Source organism: Rhincodon typus, chromosome 33 (genome assembly GCF_021869965.1).
Source record: "Rhincodon typus isolate 14 chromosome 33, sRhiTyp1.1, whole genome shotgun sequence".
Lineage (NCBI taxonomy): Eukaryota > Metazoa > Chordata > Chondrichthyes > Orectolobiformes > Rhincodontidae > Rhincodon > Rhincodon typus.
This window is the reverse complement of record NC_063364.1, coordinates 18288534-18302106: the sequence shown is the minus strand read 5'-3', so window position 1 is coordinate 18302106 and position 13573 is coordinate 18288534.

Genomic DNA, 13573 nt, shown 5'->3' with positions numbered 1-13573 from the left:
GAGGGAGCCAAGGCTACCTGATGTACGCGGGGTAGCCTAGAATGTGCCAAACCTGCAGGGAGGGGCGAGGTGGTGCAGGGCACGTGGCAGCGGACTGCAAAGGGACCCTCTGCAGGACCTACAAACAGGAGGGCCACCTGACTAAGGGCTGCAAGGAGACCAATGGCTGCATCCTGTTGGGGAGGAAGTAGGCCACCTGTACAAGGCTTATCTAAACGTGGTGGCAGTGGAGTGGGGTGGGGTGGTGGAGGGTGGGCGGTGGGGGGGGGGGGGGGGGGGGGGGTGTGGGTCGCCCCTTACACTCAGATGGCTGGAAGCGGCAATGTGAGACGGGGCCCCCAAAGGTCAGTAAGGTGCCACCTGCCAGCAAGAAAACCAATACAAGGGGCTCCCAGAAGGAGGGACAGGCCGGAGAGGAGGAAGAGGTAGCCAGTGCGGAGGCACAGCAACCAAACCAACTTCCACCTGAAGAGACACAGAGTCAACAGAGGGGAAAGAAACCAAGGAGGAGGTGGGGGAATGGAAAGCCGTGGAAAAACAACCGGAAAAGGAAAACCCATCAGGCCCCCAAATCCCCACAGCAAAATGGAAAGAGGCAGCCGCATAATGGCTACACCTACAGCTCCTCTGATGACAAAGGTGGACAGATAGATGGCCTCCTAGTTGTTCCTGTCCTCTATCATGGAGGGTCTTAGATGACAACATGCGGGAGAGGCTGGACCAGCGTTATCTCTGGATGAGCTGACAAAGGCCCTCGAATCCTTAGAAAAGAATAAAACTCCGGGAAGCGACAGCTTACCGGCCGAGTTGTATTCGGCTCTGTGGGACCTGATTGGTCAGGACCTGCTGGAGGTGTACGACAGTATGCTTATGGCAGGTACCATAAGTGAATCTAAGTGGAAAGGTATCATCACCCTCATCTACAAGCAGAAGAGGAAGGAGGAAATTAGAAATTGGCGGCCAATAGCAATGCTGAACCCAGACCATAAAATACTGTCTAAGGTCATCGCCAACCTGGTCAGATCTGTTCCGGGATCAGTGATTCACCCCAGCCAAACCTGTGCTGTACCGAGTAGGACAATCTCCAAGAGTCTCGCGCTCCTCAGGAATACAATCACTTCCGTGCAGAACAGGGGGTGGACACCTCATCAGCCTGGACCAGAAGGCGGCCTTTGACAGATTACCAACATCGCTAGTGCAGTCTCAATCAACGGTTGGGAATCAGAAAGCTTCCCGGTCAGATCTGGAGTCAGGCAGGGCTGCCCACTCTCTCCTGCCCTGTTTGTGTGCTGTACAGAGCCTTTTTCTGAGTCCATCAGGAAGGATGCGAGCCTGAGAGGGGTGACTATTCCAGGCAGCTGAGGCTGGCAGGTCAAAGCCTCCTTGTACATGGATGACGTCGCTGTTTGCTGCTTAGATCTGCTGTCAGTGCGCAGACTCATAAGCATCCGCGAACAGTTTGAACTGGTCTCAGGTGCCAAGGTAAATCGAGGTAAGAGTGAGGCCATGTTCTTTGGGAACTGGGCCGCTGATCCTTCATTCCCTTCACCCAGGGGACAGGTTACCTGACGGTGCTGTGAAGCTGGTTCGGAGGGGCTGGGGCATGCACAAAATCTTGAGCTCATCGCCAAAGTAAAGCAGAAACTGGTCCTTTGGGAGTGTTGCTCCCTTTCCATTGTGGGTAAAAACCTGGTCATCAGGTATGAGGCACTCTTTGTTGTAGTACGTAGCACAGGTCTGGCCCATCCCACAAAACAGTGCTGTTTCAGTTACCTGAGCCATCTTCCATTTCATCTGGAAGCCTAAGATCAACCGGGCCTGCAGGTACTCCATGTACAAAACTCTGGATAAGGTGAGGCAAGAACATACCCAATGTTGCCCTCAACCTGATGGTCACCTTTGTGTGCAGCTGCATCAAGCTGTGCGAAGACCCTCGGTACGCAAACACCAACTGTCACTATGCACGGAGGTTCTACCGGCCCCCGGAGTTGCGAAAGATGGGACTGGCCTTGCAGTCATAGGATGCTCACAGTAGTTGGACCATGCTGTATCACCTGTCCTTCAAAGAGGAATTTGCAAAGGAAAACCCCTTTGGCCACAAGTCCATCAGGAAGTGGTCAGCACATAGCGTCCTCGAGACCTATGGGAAGAGAGGGTGGATTGTGTTGCGTGGTTCCCTGTGCAGACTGTCAACGTCATTTGGCAGAATGCCTCATCTCCAGAAGAGTTATATGTTCCAGTATTGTGCTTGAAGTTGTGGCATGGGTTATGGCTGAGCTGGCTGTTCTCCTTAAACTGAAATCAGCTCTTTGTTTCTCCAGCGTGGATGCTATTGCAATCATCCTATTTCCCATTTTCCATCTCTGTGGAGTTATCTAACTTGTAACAGAGACAGGGACCCAACATGAGAAACTGCAGAATGAGAGAGAGAAAGCTGAACTTACATGCTGTGAGGAGTTCTTCTTTATATTACTGGTTGTTAATGCTTACAGGAATAAGAACAGAGTTTATAATCATGGCTTCTCACAGGGGCAGTGTTTCAATGCGTGAATAATGGTTGTTGGCCACAATGGGGACAACCCAATTTTAACAAATGTCTTAATGATCCGTGGGTTCTCCAGTGATATACATAGGTTCAACGCTGCCATTTGCAAAACACGTTTCCGAGGATGGCCAATGTTCCAGCAATAGAGACATCCAGGCTTAGGCCGATAGTAATGAGTAACATTGAGGCCACCCAAGTGCTCAGCAATGACTGGAACAAAAACAGAAATTGCTGCAGAAACTCAGCAGGTCTCGCAGCATCTGTGGAGAGAAAGCAGAAACTCATTTTGGGTCCATCTGATGAAAAGGCAGCTCACCACCACCTTCTCCAGGAATGGGTAACAGATGCTGATCCAAACAGCAACAACCACAACCTGTGAATGAATAAAATGAAAGCTGGGATCATGACCCCTTGATCACCAAAGATCTTGGTGTGAGCTATACATTCCAGCTGATGCATTTTAATGTCCAGATAATTATCCTTGGATATCCTTGTGAGAAGGCAGCCATTTATTTAGGCATCCTTTTGTAAATTCCTGTGGTACTTGGCTACTTTTAAATGACCTTATTCAGCCCATTATTTCGTAAGAAGTAATAAAGAGGTACAATTGTCCGACACAACATAGAACATAGAACATAGAACATTACAGCGCAGTACAGGTCCTTCGGCCCTCAATGTTGCGCCGACCTGTGAAACCAATCTGAAGCCCATCTAACCTAAACTATTCCATTATCATCCATATGTTTATCCAATGACCATTTAAATGCCCTTAAAGTTGGCGAGTCAACTATTTTTGCAGGCAAGGCATTCCACGCCCTTACTACTCTCTGAGTAAAGAACCTACCTCTGACATCTGTCCTATATCTATCACCCCTCAATTTAAAGCTATGTTCCCTCGTGCTAGCCATCACCATCCGAGGAAAAAGGCTCCCACTGTCCACCCTATCTAATCCTCTGATCATCTTGTATGTCTCTATCAAGTCACCTCTTAACCTTCTTCTCTCTAACAAAAACAGCCTCAAGACCCTCAGCCTTTCCTCATAAGACCTTCCCTCCATACCAGGCAACATCCTGGTAAATCTCCTCTGCACCCTTTCCAATGCTTCCACATCCTTCCTATAATGCGGCGACCAGAACTGTACGCAATACTCCAAGTGCGGCCGCACCAGAGTTGAATGTTTACACCGAATTTGTTAGCATATTCCCTGATCAAGATACCTAAGTGGTTTAATCTCCTCTAAACATGTTACTTTGGAGGAAAACTAACCTGCAAACTAACCAACCTATTGGGTCAATTGGACAATGACAATGGAGTCTCAATTTGTGCGAATCCCGCAATATTTTAGCTGCCCAGTAGAGGGCGTGATAATACCACTTTTTTTATTTAATGTAATGCTGTTTTGATTTTTTTACCCTTCTTTTGCAATGAAATGCTTTCACTAAGTATTAGTCAGTATTTATTTTCTGGGGAAAAACAATAACAAGAAACACGTGCTGAGTTGTAATGCAATAGCTTGAGTCATTCCCTAGTTAAATAAATTTGAAGTAACTGTTCCCAAAGCCAGATCCAAGGCATTATTTGAGCTGTTTGCATCAGGACAATTACAATCCAAAGAGGCATCATGCCAAAATTGTGTTTTATAAATTTTCTAATGATTTAAAGAACATTCAGTGTCATAAAGTTCAGGTAAAAATGACCAAATAATTAAAATGCTATCTTGTTAAATCGCAATAATAAACTGCTTCACCCATTTTTATTTTTCCTCAAATTATTTTAAGGCATTTATGGGAGAAGAATTATTAATTTGAGTAGCAACTAGCTATTTCACCAACAACACAGTAAGGGTTAAATTCTACATTCAATAAAAAATAGAGAATACTTGGTTTCCCTTAACTAATAAACCCATAACGCAACCATAGGGAGGTATAGAATTCAAACATTTGGTTTCTGACAACATGTTTTGATTCATAAATTGCTAACTTGTATAAAAACAGACATTTCCAAATGTTTTATTTGAGAATGACCAATGTGATAATTCTTTATCACAGGGATGTTCCAGTACTCAGATATCTCAGGAATGAGGCAAGTGAGGCCACTTCTGGAGTACAGTGTCCAGTTCTGGTCTCCCTTTTATAGGAAGGATATTATCAAGCTGGAGAGGGTTCAGAAGAGATTTGCAGGATGTTGTGGGAATGGAGGGTTTGAGCTATAAGGAGAGGCTAGATAGGCTGGGAGCATAGGAGGTTGAGAGGTGACCTTATAGAGGTTTATAAAATCATAGGGGGTATAGATAAGGTGGATGATAGGTTTCTTTTCCCTGGGGTGGGGGATTTCAAGACTAGGGGGCATATTTTTAAGGTGAGAGGAGAAAGATTTAAAAAAGACATGAGGGGCATTTTTTTTCTTATGTAGTGGTTCATGTGTGCAATGGACTTCCAGAGGAAGTGGTGGATGATGGGTACAGTTACAGCATTTAAAAGACATTTAGATAAGTACATGAACAAGAAATGTTTGGAGGGATATAAGCCTAGTACAGGCAGGTGGGACTAGTTTAGTTTGGGATTAAGGGTGGCATGGACTGGTTGGACCAAAGGATCTTTATGGATGTTGTACGACTCCATGAGTGAATATTACAGTAATATGCTGTAAGCTCCAGAGGTTGTTACTGAATGAAATTAAATCATCGTGCTCCAAGAAAAAACCAAACCTGACCCGTAGATTTGATTCTGGGTCTGAGAACAGACAGAGAATGAGGATGGTGAAAATTCTTCACCCTTGCCCATTCATCATATGAAATTCTGATGGATGTGGAGCTCAAAATAGCCCCTCAAGACTGATTACAGCAATTGGATGAGTTTGGTGATTGGAATCAGCTTTTTTGAAAGGGCAATGTGTAGTTATCTCTTAGTTTCTCCATTTGGCAGATATTTTGCATTGACAAACTTGCCATTAAACCTCAGTCAGCTAAAGTTCAAAAGTTAAATTTTAAAGTTATAAGGCCAGCCTTGATACTACAAATAAACACTTTGAATGAGTAAAAGCGGGAAGAGTGTTTAATACAAACTGATTGAAATGAGTATAAAACTACCATCTAGAACTCACTACATTTTGATCAATGAAAATTTCACAGTAAAACAGTCAGTGTTTACCAATATTACTCTGAAACTGACAGCAACTTCTGGAGTCTATGTATACATAGTTAAGCAGGAAAGACTAGAAGTTACTACCATTTGTTCAGAGGTGCTCCAGAAGTACACATTGTTGATGTCTCAGAATCCATGAGGAATCAGTTATTGATGGATACTTCCACTATGATGTGTAAACTGTTGGTTGGCCACAGTTAGAGCATTGTGTGCAGTTCTGGAATCCTCATTATAGGACAGATGTGACTACACTGGAGACGATGCAGATAAGATTTACCAGGATGTTGCCTGGGCTGGAGAGTTTCAGGTGTGAGAGAGTTTGGAGAGACTGGGGTTGTTTTCTTTAGTCCAGAGGAGATTGAGAGGGAACATGATTGGGATATATAACATCATGAGGTGCATAGACAGATAGACGGGAAGACACTTCTCCTCTTGATGGAGGGATCAATGACCAAGGGAAAAATATTTAAAGTTAGGGGCAGAAGGGTTAGAGGGATGTGAGGAAAAACATTGTCACACAGAGGGTGTTTGGAATCTGAAACTCATTACCTGAGTGAGGGTGGTGGAGGTAGAATGCCTTATAACATTTAAGAAGTATTTAGATGTGCACTTGTGATGCCAAGGCATACAAGGCAATGGGCCGAGTGCTGGACAATGGGCTTAGAATAGTTAGGTGGTTTTCATGGGCTGATGGACCTGTTTGTTCTAGATCTCTATGACTATATGACGATAACATTGTTAGTCTCACTGTAAAGAGTTGCATCTCTGGATCCTTCCATCAAATTACAAGTGACGTCTTGTCACGTAAAGTCCTGAAAGTTGTAGAAAAAATCAGCATTGATTACATGCAGCCATCACAATCTGGCATGGTCTGTATTGTGGTGGTACCAGTACATACCTAATACCATTTGGTAGAGACATCAGTGGATCATGCATACTTGAAAGAGCACACAAGAATATGAAGAATCAGAATAGAGTAGACCATTCAGCCCATCAAGCCTGTTCAGTCTATCAATAAAATCATAGCTGATTTCACATTCTAATTCCACTTTTGCCCCTGCTACCCATTCCATTTGGTATCTGGGAGAGCCCTATTCATTCCTGTATCCATTTTCTCACTCATTAAACTCTGACTATGCCATTAGCCTTTTGGAGCAGATTTAAATGATGTGCCACCTCAGACATTTTGCACTTCTTCCTGAAAACTTGTCTTGGCTGCCCCTTTTAGTCTAAAAGCTGAAATGGTGAAATCAAATACTTCTGAGCAATCACGCATGTTGTTGTGGAAGTGCTGGTGTTGGACTGGGGCGTACAAAGTCAGAAGTCACACGACACCAGGTTATAGGTTTATTTGAAATCACACACTTTTGGAGCATAGCCCCTTCATTAGGTGAAGTGAGAGAGAAGCACACAGACACAGAATTTATAGGCAGAGAGATCAAGGGCAGAGAGATCAAAAGATCATACAAATGGTGAAAGTGAAGTGTCGAATAATAAGTCTCTGCAGGTGATCAAAAGTCTCAGACGGGGTGAGTAAAGTGTCAACAGCTGAATAACAAACAAAGGGATGAACTATATTTTGATTAAATAAGGCAGAGAGATAATTACAAAAAAATTAAAAATAAGGTGGTGCTGGAGACAAACCAAATGACTGGAATGAGGAGAAGTATTCGAGTCTCATGCTGAGGGTCTGACCAAAGTAACAAATAATCCAAAACTGTACAAACTAATTAAGGTAGAGAGATCATAACAATTTATCAAGTTGTCAAAACAGGGCAGTAAGGAAGATTTTACAGATACAGAACAGTGTGATGGGGTCACATGTAACGCGACCTGAACCCAAGATCACGGTTGAGGCCATCTTCATAGGTACAGAACTTGCCTATCAGTCTCTGCTCAGCGATTCTCACTTGGTTAGGGTCAGCCACAAACTTTTATAATTGTTGAATAGTGGCTGCTGTTGTAGTCGTTGGTTTTGAGAATTTTTTGCTGACTTTCCCACTTAGTACGTGAACAATTTAGATTTACAGGAGTAGCTTGTATATATTAATTTACTTAACTCCTCAAAGCATTCCTTAGGTACCTGAGGCATGGTTTCTAAAACCAGGCTGGGTTTTTTTGCTATAATAGAGATAACGAAGTGTAAAGCTGGATGAACACAGCAGGCCAAGCAGCATCAGAGGAGCAGGAAGGCTGAAGAAGGGTCTAGGCCCGAAACGTCAGCCTTCCTGCTCCTCTGATGCTACTTGGCCTGCTGTGTTCATCCAGCTCTACAGCTTGTTATTTCAGATTCTCCAGCATCTGCAGTTCTACTATCTCTGGTTTTTCTTGCTGTTTATTTCAAGATTGATAACACAGAGTAAAATGTTCTGGCATATTTAATCCCTCAGAGTTCCATCAAAGTTCCATCAGGTTTAATACCATCAGAATTCGAATTCACTGACATGCAGCTCACTCATTTTTTGCACGACATGAACCAGTTGCAGAGTTTTTAGCAGGAGTTCGACAATTTGAGGAAATCTTTTTGACTGCTTACCTTTCACATGGGAAATTCAGACAGAATGTTCCAGATGTTATAGCTTGTCATGCGGATTAAACATTCAATAAATAGTTCATAAAATATACGACTCCAAATATTTGCGAAAGGCCAGGCTGTGGTGGAGTTTTTAACTTAATTAAACTGTCTCTTCTCATTTGGAGAGTTGGGGTCTGTACAAAATTTGCCTTGCAACTCACTGAGGCCCTTCAGACAGCACCTTCCAAACCCACCACCACTGCTGTCTAGAAGGACAAGGGCAGCAGATATATGGAAAAACCACTACCTGCATGTTCCTCTCGGAGCCACGCACTTTTACTTGTCAATTTCTTCACTGTTGCTAGCTGAAAATCCTGGAACTCCCTCCCTAACAGCACTGAGGATGCCCCTACATAAGCTGGATTGCAGCAATCAAAACAGCAGCTCAGCATCAGGGCAACTCAGGATGGGTGATAACTGCTGGCCAGGCCAATGAACCCATGCCATTTGGGAGAACAAAAATTAATTCTGAAACCATGGAAATGCAAGCATTCAAAGCATTTTATTGCATACTGAAAAACAATTATTCTGATAATGTGGTAACTCCGACAACCACGTCCAAAAATAATTAGTGTTAAACTGGAATAAAAAGTCCTGAAGTGTCACCTTTGGTGTATTGTGGCTGTGTGGTGGTTTCCCATTTGTTAACCTCAACATTTTGTTGTATCTCTCTGCAGTAAAGGACAAAATTGACAGGTGACCCTATGCTTTGAAATAGACAAATGTCCAAAGGGTCAAGGAGAAAGAGATACTGCGTTTATAATGAATGATGCAATCAGCCCCTTTATCTGCACACTTTGTCAAGACAGATAGAGACATTTTATAATTTTCCAAGAGGTATTTGACTTTTAAACAATTGGCCTGAATAGAGAAGAAAAATCAACATTTAAAATGAGAACTGCATTCTTATTAATGTCTATTGAGTGTTCCAACACCAGCAATTTAAGGTTGAGTCCCTGGGCAGGAGCTTTCTGCAAAGCAGATTAATTGTTAGGTTTGTTGGGAAACGCTATTCTCTGGATATTGACATCCAACTGCTTATATATACGAAATAGTCCCGGTAAGATAAACGTTCCAAGTGATTGTTTATGATTGTGCAGAGAATGTCCCTATGTAAAACAGTCATTGTGAATCATAAAAAACTCACTACTCGCTGTCACTAATTTAAATTTGCCATCAACATCCATCAGTGAAACTAATTTTGCTTTAAATTGCTGACAGCACACCACAGCCAGAAATCTTCCTTGCATGAGTATTGCTCACTTTATAGGTTCTCACATTGCACAGGGATAATGACAAACTGCACCCCTGTGATTTAAAGAATGAGATTCTAATATTTTGACTTCACACGGGGACAATCATGCCTTGAGCTTGTCTGCAGATATTTTGTTGGATGCTGCATTCTGCACAGCTTGCCAACTGCTTGCAAAGCTCCTGTGCTCTCTGCTGCAGAAAACACTAGTGTAATCATCAAGTAGCTCCGTCCTATAGCCCCTGAGCTGTCTATGGTCAGAGTGAACAATGTATGCCATCGTGTTGTCGCTTCTGCAACCTGGGCGTGTCCAGATTGTGCCCATATATTGGCAGGAGCAATAGACTCTATCTCTCTAAATTAAGTGCCATGAGGGAGCTCTGCTTCAAAGCTAGCTAGTTTAACAAACTTGAGTCACAGACTAGATTCCTCACCACCCTGTTCTCTATCTAATGTTGAAAACCAAAAATATAGCCTCAGTGACCCCGAATGGGCAAGCGTTGAGGCTCCGCTGTGACCTGGAACAGTACTGAGTTGGAGATCAACCATCCTGGCACACATGGCGAAGGAGCAGGTGGCTGAAGTGATGAGGAAACCATTCAAACTCCAAAGGTGGTACATTTGGCATTGGGCAGAAGTTTCTTGAGGCATCAGGAACCTCTCATGCTGTCTGGAGAGCCAATGGGAGATGAGCTCTGTCTCTTCTAGGGAAAAAATGTGCCGACCTGGCAGGGCATGAGGTCACCGCTTCCTCAAGGGTGGGCATTCTGCCCGGCAACAGCTGTTAGCCCAATCATTGCCTGGCAGCTCTCACGCATGTCCAGTCAGAAAATCCGGAAAAGGACTCCCCGGAGATTGTGGAGGAGGATTTCATGGATTGAAAGTAGTGGGGAGAGGGGTTGGGGGCAAGGGGGATCAAAGCATGCCCCAGCGAGAACCAACCCCACCCAGTGGAGGTAGCAAGAACTGCAGATGCTGGAGTCAGAGTCAACACAGTGTGGAGCTGGAGGAACGCAACAGGTCAGGCAGCATCAGAGGAGCAGGAGAATCAATGTTTCATTAGGACAGGGGAGGGGGAAGGGAGCTCAGAAATAAATAGAGGGTGAAGAGGTGGGGCTGGGGAAAGGGAGGTGGGATGGTGATAGATGGATACAGGTATGGAGTAGTGGGGATTGGTCAATGGGATTGGTGGGGCGGATAAGTGGGAAAGAAGATGGACAGGTTGTGTCAGTCACGGAGTCGGAGATGAGAGGGAGGGTTGGTCATGAGATGAGGCCGGAGGTGGGGAGATTTTGAGACTGGTGAATTCCATGTTAAGGCATCATTGTGGCACTGGGGGAGGCCAAAGATGGTCATGTTACCCAGGGAGTGGGAGGTGGAGTTGAAATGGTTAGTGACAAGAAGGAAATGCTCTCATTATAGCGAACAGAGGGCAGATACTCCATGAATCAGTCACTGAGTCTACGCTTGGTCTCTCCGATGTACAGACCACGTTGGGAACAATGGATATAGTAGACCAGGTTGGAGAATGTACAGATGAACCCCTGTCGGATGTGAAAGATTTCTTTGGGCCTTGCAAAGAGGTGAGGGGGAGGTGTAGGGGCAGATGTAGCACTCCCTGCATTTGCAGGGAATGGTGCCGGGTGTAGAGGGATCAGTGGGGAGTGTGGAGCAGATGAGGGAGTAGCAGAGTGAGCGGTCCCTACAAAAGGCAGATAGGGGTGGGAGGGAAATATCTCTTTGGTGATGGGGTTGGATTGTAGGTAGTGGAAGTGGCAGAGAATGATGCATTGGATGCGGAGGTTCGTGGGGGTGGTATGTGAGGACCAGGGGTCTCTGTCATTATTTTTATTTGGGGGGAGGCTGGTTGAGGGCAGAGGTGTGGGAAATACTAGCGATGCAGTTGAGAGCGTTTTCAATAAACGGAGGGGGGTGTTGTGGTCCTTGAAGTAGGAGGATATCTGGTATGTCTGGGAGCGGAACATTCCATCTTGAGAGCAAATGCAGTGGAGGCGGAGGAATTGGGAATAAGGGATCGCATTCTTGCAGGAGGATGGGTGAGAGGAGGTGTAGTCAAAGTAGCTGCAGGAGTCGGTGGGTTTGAAATAGATATCAGCGCTGAGATGGGTTACCGGCTGCAATTAAGAGTCAACCACATTGCTGTGGGCCTGGAGCACGTGTAGGCCAGACCAGGTAAGGATGGGAGCTTTCCTTCCCTATAGCACATTTGTGAACCAGATGGGCTTTTACAATAATCAGCAGTGGTTACATCATTGCATTTTTGCCAATCACAAATTTCACCATCTGCCTTTGTGGGATTCAAACCCATTTTCCTGGAGCACAAACTGGGAGCTGCTGGATTGTTGGTCCAATGGCATTACCACTATGCCACCACCTCCCTATACTACTGATGGGTTCATCTATGTGGGTCCTAATTTAACCACTTAAGGACCCCAGTTGGTGCCAGGGAAAATGATTGACCGTACGCCTTCCTTACCCCGATTGTAATCTGTGGAGGTGGGAAAGCGGCAATGTTTTGGGCATGACTACACCCTGCCCAATTAAATACCTTCTCTGCCCCCACATCTTCACCAGCAGGAGCCGAAGACTTTGCCCAATGCCCCTGGATGGCATTTCAGTTTCTGACACTTCCGGTAGATGGCTATTTTCAAAGCAAGAACACAGTCCAGGACTCGCTCACCTCCACAGAGTTTGTTAGACACCTTCAAGAGATGGTTAACAAGCTGGATAGGGCCAGAAGAATATTTTGAAAGTGAATGAAAAGTGAACCTGACCAGTCCAGTCTGTGGTAATATGGGGAGCCATCAGGTTTTGTTAGAAGTGAAGAACATTGGTTTGCAAGAAGAGTTATTATGTCAGGGCGGGCATATACATATTAACTGGCTGTTTGTTTATTTCACTGAGCCCTGTTACTTCTCTGAGACCTCTCAGTCCCCCCGCCTCTACTCTTCCAAAAGCAGGAAGCCCAGCAAGAGCTGCTGCCTGGACCTGAGGACCAGCCCATCCCAATAAGGGAATTAGGTTTCAGCAATGCAGTCAGAGCTGACTCTGCAAAATGACACACAACCTTGCATTGAAAAAAATCACACCCCTCCCACTCCATATTTCCAGAGGAGATTGAGAATGAGGATGTTGCTTTTTGAGGCCACTTCCCCTTCCAGGGTAATCAGTTGCATTGAGGTTTTCTCCAATAACAGCTGAAGCTATAGCTGTCTTATGCAGCTACTATGCAGTAAGTACTGTTTTTGCTCTTTCACGTTATGCCTCAGCTCATATATGCAAGCATCCCATATGTCTTCCTGCACCTTATATACCTGCCCTTCCACCTTCAGTGATCTGTAGAATGCACACTGAGTTCCCTGTGATCTTCAGTACTTTCCAGGGCCCTACCATCCAGAGTGTAATCCCTTACATTGCTAGCCTTCCTGAAATGCATTCAATTTTCCAAATGGAATTCCATTTACCCCTGCTCTGCCCACTGATTGGTCCATGTTATTCTCCTTACATTTATGATTATCTTTCTCACTAATTAGCATCTGAACAATTTTTGTGTCAGCTGTGACCTTCTTGATTATATCCCCTATATTCAAGTTCAGATCATTAATGCACACCACAAACAGCACCGAACCCTGAGGAATCCCACTGGAAACAGACTTCCAGTCACAGAAACATTCCTCTACCACCTCCCTCTCCTTCCTGCCTCTTAGCAATTTTGGATCCAATGTGCCACTTTGCCTTGCATCCCTTGGGCTCCTACTTTCTTGACCAATCTGCTATGAGATACTTTATCAAAAGCCTTTCTAAAATCCATGTTGATCATACATCACCCTCATCAACACTCCTAGTTACTTCCTCAGAACTAGTCAGTGAATTTTGTCAAACACAGCCTTCCTGCAACAAATTCATTCTGACTAACCCAATGCTGTCTCTCCAAAATTCAATGTCTCAGATTTTTTCTAAAAACCTCAACTCTATAGTTGTTTTGCTCTTTTTAGATGAATCCAATGAGACATTTGTGCTGCTAGTAAATCACTAT